The following is a 6,394-nucleotide window of genomic DNA, read 5'->3' on the forward strand; positions in this document are numbered from 1 at the left end:
AGTGTGCGTGTGTAGAAACGACGCAGATGAATGATCCAACTGTTGTTTGCGAAGGGCATAAGCGTGCGCGCGGCGTTTTTCTAGTCATATCTGTATCAGATAAGCAATTGTGATAAACTTTGACCATCGATTTTTCTTTACTTAATTTTTTGCGAGCTCGTGCACATGCGAGAAAAGTGCCCAACGGGCAGGTTTTGCATAGACGTGTGTGTGTATATATATATGAAGGGAAATGAGGGGCTCATTATACATTTTAAGAGAAGCCAACAGACACAGAGAGAGAGAGAGAAAAGGACGGAAAGGCAGGGAGGTTAACTAGGCGATGCCCAGTTGGCTACCCTACACTTGGGGAGGGGAACAAAGGGGAAAAAAAGTAAAAAGAGCGGCAAGGAAATGAGTCTTCTAAGTGACCAGCGACCACTATGTCACAGGGACAGAGGGCGCGCACTGAAAACTTAAAGATTATAGGCGGGAATGCAACCCCGAGTCCCTTAGGAAATTCAGGAGCGCTTTCACCGCTTTCCGTTGTCTGGAAGGTTGTGTCCAACAGACACAGAAACCAGGCAACACAGGGGGTTTTATTTGTAGTTATTTATTTTGTGGTGTTGATCAATTTAGAATATTACTGAATATATATCGCTTAAAGATAATTGATTAGTCGCACATGTCGCACTTCAAGTTATGCTAAATCATTCATACCCAAAACCATTATTGATTGGAACCGGCTGCCTTACACAATCGCAACTGAAACGAATGCGACATCATTTCATGAACTTTTAAAAAATCAAAGCCATATGTGTAGTTTTCTTCTAGTTCTGTTCTGCTCACCGCAATGTGTTCGAGTTTTGCTTTTCGTTCTGTTTATTCCGTTGTTTTTATGTTTGTGTTTTCTTTTCTTGTTTTTTTTTATTTTGTTTATTTTGTTCCGCCACATTTCGATTCTTGCTGACTGCCAGTTATTGCTCTTTTCTTCCTTCTTTTTTTTTGCCCTGTTACTCATGTTAATGTTCCTTCTATGTATTGAAGTTGAAATTTTTACCACCTCCTTTGTAATACCCTCGTGAAGAGGGCCTTTAGGGGTATCTTGAAATAAAAAATAAATAAAAAATAAAAAAGCAGCATATATATATAACCACCTTCACTTTTGTTTTAGAATTTGCCAGCTCCATCTACCCAAGCTTTTTGTTTATGCCAAGGGGTTGGAGTCATATATTGTGTTAAAAGACAACAAATTTGTGCAATTATGCCAAGATATCTGGCTGTATGCTTTCTCATTCTGCTTCATTTTCTTGGTTTTTACTCTTCGGTCATAATGTGCACTCTAATGAAAATCAAAAAGTGCCACATTTTTTGTAGCACCTCTGCACGTCCCATATGCCACTCTTAATTCACCTTTTCACATGTCAAATTCACTGCTTTAATGATTACAAGAAACTTTCTAACTTTAGAAGTCAGCAGCTATAGTGGTTTTCAGTCACCATTGTTACTTTTGAACACTTAAAAGGTATACTTAATTTTGTTTATATTGCAGGCCCGTCGCATGAATCCACTCTTGTTTCTCTGATCTTGAATGTGCATAGTGTACGCTGCAAGATATCTGTCCATATGATGGCTCAAAATTGTTACAGTATAGATGATACTGGAAATTTAGGATGCTTGAATGAATTTTGAAAAGGTATCTCTGTGACATGCTTTGATGAGCATTATGCCGCCTAGCCGCAGGTGGAAATGTGGCACCTGATATCGTGTGGGACCATCAACAAAGGAAAAAAGATTGACAAGCAAAATGCAGCACATCTGCACGTATCTGATTCAAGGAATTTTTTTAATCAACCTTATATTCCAGTCCAGAATGGTAGCCCCATGTGCTAGTGAACATTTTTCAGTAAACTTTCCTATATAAATTTCGACGCTATTTGTAACCTGCCCTAAGCAACTGAATGGGTTCACCTGTGACGTTGAAGCATGAAATTACTGCTAAACACTAAAAACAAACCTTACAGTAGAAGCTGCGTCACCATGCGAAGTGTTTCGCTTTTTGCGACACTCGCAAAATGACTTTGTGCTGCATAGCTTTCTACTTATTTGATTTATTTGATAGAGACTAACTTATTAGTTAGCTTGATAGAAAAAGTGACAAACCAGCAATTAAACAATTTGATATTTTACTAAATGAATGTCTATGACATGCGCACAGGAGGTGCAGATCTAGCATCTATCAAGTGTCTATGCTATAAATACATATGCAAGTGCCCATTCTACATACAGGGTCTGTTCTGAAAGTTGTAGGACTCATTTTTTTTAATAAAATTTATTCATGAGAATAGTACAAATGATTACAATTTTTTAAAGCAGCACCCTTCCACACCTACACGCTGCTGCCAATGAGTTTTTCAGTTTTCGTAGGCCTCCAGGAACGCCTGGACCGGAATGCTGTTTAGCTTCCTCGTCACGGCCTGTTGAACCACCTCTACCGATCCGTGATGTTTCCCCTTGAGCGTCAATTTTATTCTCGGGAATAGAAAAAAGTCTGGCGGAGCTAAGTCGGGGCTGTAGGGGGACTGAGGCAGCGTTGCCTCCTTGTGCTGGGCATAAATCGGGGTCCTCATTCACATGATGAGGAAGATCCCAACAGATCGCTTGTCTGTTGGCCTTTTGCTCCTCTGACAACAGTCCCGGCACCAACTTCACGCACACTTTTCTCATGGCTAAATTTTCTGTCACGATCTCAAAAACTTGGGTTTGAGGAATGCTCAAGTCATCAGCAATCATTCTGATACTCATCCTACGATCACTGTTCAGTAAATGTTTAACTCGCTGCACATTTTCGTTGTTCATGCTGGTCGAAGGGCGTCTGGAGCGGTCATCGTCTTCCTACCTTCTCAAAACAGCTTGTGCCACTCAAAAAACACCTGATCTACCCATGGCAGCGTCACCGTAGGCCTCCTTAATCATGTTGTGAGCCTCTTTGCACGTTTTACCAAGATTTACACAAAATTTGATCGCGTATAGCTGATCCAGTAAACGCTAAAGGATTCTGCGTGACGAGACGTTTCGACAGGGGTTCACAGTACAAGCAACCTCCTCTCTTCAACGGCCGAGAGCCGACTGCAGATTTTCCTCAGCATTCCCAATATCCCCCTTCAACGATCCTGCATGTGCAGACCGCTTCTCGTCCGCCCGTTCGCCCAGGAAAAAACCAGTCCTACTACTTTCAGAAGAGACCCTGTATAACCCATGCTATAGACAGACACTCATTGTTCGTCAAACACACTGTGGCCATTGAACTATGACATGATTGCTCTAGATAAATTCAGTATATATTATGTATGCATGTTGTTAGCTCTTGCAACCATAGAAGTCGTTTGCTCTTGCTGTCGAATAATTTTACCAGTCTTATTGGTCTGCCCTAAAGAAAGGAGACGTCAAGGACTTGAAGAATTACAGACCAATTAGCTTATTGTACGTTGCCTACAAGGTATTTACTAAGGTAATCGCTAATAGAGTCAGGACAACCTTGGACTTCAGTCAACCAAATGATCAGGCAGGCTTTCGCAAAGGATACTCGACAACAGACCACATTCACACTATCAATCAGGTGATAGAGAAATGCGCAGAATATAACCAACCCCTATATATATAGCCTTCATTGATTACGAGAAAGCATTTGACTCAGTGGAAACCTCAGCTGTTATGCAGGCATTGCGGAATCAGGGTGTGGAAGAGTGTTAAGTGAAAATATTGGAAGATATTTATAACGATTGCTCAGCTACTATAGTTCTCCATAAAGTCAGCAATAAAATTCCAATACGGAAAGGTGTCAGGCAGGGAGACACGATCTCGCCAATGCTCTTCACTGCCTGCTTACAGGAGGTATTCCGGGGGCTGGAATGGGAACAGTTGGGGATAAGAGTTAATGGAGAATACCTGAGTAATTTGCGATTCGCTGATGACATTGCCTTGCTAAGCCACTCAGGACAAGAACTGCAAAGCATGATCAATCAGTTAGACAGGCAGAGCAGAACGGTGGGGCTAAGAATTAACATGCAGAAAACCAAAGTAATGTTCAACAGCCTAGCAAGAGAACAGCAGTTTGCAATTGGTAGTGAGGTGCTGGAAGTAGTAAGAGAATATGTCTACTTAGGGCAGGTAGTGACCACAGATCCGGATCATGAGAGGGAAATAACTAGAAGAATAAGAATGGGGTGGAGCGCATATGGCAGGTTCTCTCAGATCATGAATGGTAGCTTACCAATATCCCTGAAGAGAAAAGTATACAACAGCTGTATCCTACCAGTACTCACCTATGGGGCAGAAACGTGGAGGCTAACAAAGAGGGTTCAGCTTAAGTTAAGAACAACGCAGCGAGCTATGGAAAGGAAAATGATAGGTGTAACGTTAAGAGATCGGAAGAGGGCGGAGTGGGTGAGGGAACAAACGCGGGTTAATGACATCTTAGTTGAAATCAAGAGGAAGAAATGGGCTTGGGCAGGGCATGTAATGCGAAGGCAGGATAACCGCTGGTCCTTAAGTGTAACGGAGTGGATTCCAAGAGAAAGCAAACGTAGCAGGGGACGGCAGAAAGTTAGGTGGGCGGATGAGATTAAGAAGTTTGCGGGGATACAGTGGCGGCAACTGACAAAGGACAGGGTTAATTGGAGAGACATGGGAGAGGCCTTTGCCCTGCAGTGGGTGTAGTTAGGCTGATGATGAAAGACATAAAATGACTCTTGAAAGCCATTGCCAGATGAGCAAAGTCACTGCTATCTTAAATGGTACAGTTTTTCATGCCCTCTGTTGTGCTGTATTACAGCAGGGGTCTCAAACCCATGCCAACATGATAAACTTTTGCCCTTTTGCCTTCCACAGGCCAGAAGCCCAGGGGAGAAGGAAGGGTTTAAGGAAAAGAAAAAAAAAGTAAACAGAAAATGCACAATAATAAATTCAGCAAAATATAAAGCCGATGCAAACAACTATAAAGCCCAGCAAATAAGATGACTCTCAAGATAAACTTTCCTTTCTTTTTTAGTTTTTTTTGTTGTATTCATTGTTTCTAGGTCCTTATGACGAAAGGCAAAGTATTGACGTAGGCAGAGATGAAAGACGTCGAGGCATCATTTTAGGCTGCAGATTACCGGAGGGTGAAAAGGGAGGAGAGTGAGTTTCATTCAGAACAATGGTTCAGATCCTCAGAACCAGCAATATGCACGGCAAGGTCCTGCAGCCATGCGGTCTGTGGGCCTCCATGTTTAAGACCCCTTTATTACGGACTGCATTATACTCATTCCTGCACGATATTGTTGCACAATGCACAAGCTGAAAAATACAAATGCACTGATGATGCTTGTCTATAGCTAAGTGCACACTAATCGTAGATATAATGAAGGCGACATGTCACCACAGCTCTGTTAAGCGATGATGCCCGTTTGTTAACGAGATGAACAAATAAACAATGTCTACTTAGAGAAATTCTGCACACCCACGAGACAACCCATCGTGTACAACTTTTCTCAGCTTTGCTATACTGGATGCAGCAAGCCCTCCCACCAGAAGGCTTGATCATACACCGAACTGAAGCACTCAAGCCAACAACTAACAGAAATAATCTAGTGTCCAGCACCCCAGATGCCCAAGCAGAACTCACTGAGAAGGAATGATTGCCCTTTCTCCGAAGTCACATCAAAGCAGTCCTACTTTAGAAGAGCAGGCCTACTTCAGTAGATACTCTCACAACTGCTAATAAATATGCACTATCTCTTCGTTTGGGATTTCAGGAGTAAGAAGTGGGTAAAGAAAGGCAAGGCCTGCTGAACTTAAAGGCAGTGTAAAGGCCTGCCAATGATTAGCATACAACAACTTAACACATGTGATGTGATCTGGATTTATTTATTTCGATGAACTGACATCTTTATACCCTACGTCTGAAACCTCTGCTTGAGCTGCGGCCCAACAAGCACTTGCAGTAGTCCAAGATTGCATCTTGTGCTGCTGGCACACAACAGCCCCAAGACCACCTTACATGATGCTGCGCACTCCATTAAAACACATCGCATGACAGCAAGGAGTGCACAGAACTGTGAAACAACCAAAACCAAAACACTTTTCAAAGTCAGGAATACTAGGCCATACTCAACAACTACAAAGGCAGCAGGATGCAGTACCCACCACGGCACAAATCTTTAAACAAAGAAGAGGCTGTCACATGGAGACAACTTCAAACGGGGTCATATCCAAATCTAAACACACTAAGTAAAGTTCACCCCACACTTTACGCACACAATTGTCCGTGGTGCCATGAAAAACCTACACTGTATCACATCACATGGGCATGTCAAAAAGTCGACATCGTCCCATTTATACAAAACCCAAGTGTGGAGCAATGGGAGGGTCTGCT

The sequence above is a fragment of the Amblyomma mixtum genome, chromosome 7 (genome assembly GCF_055824585.1).
Source record: "Amblyomma mixtum isolate Tamu chromosome 7, ASM5582458v1, whole genome shotgun sequence".
Lineage (NCBI taxonomy): Eukaryota > Metazoa > Arthropoda > Arachnida > Ixodida > Ixodidae > Amblyomma > Amblyomma mixtum.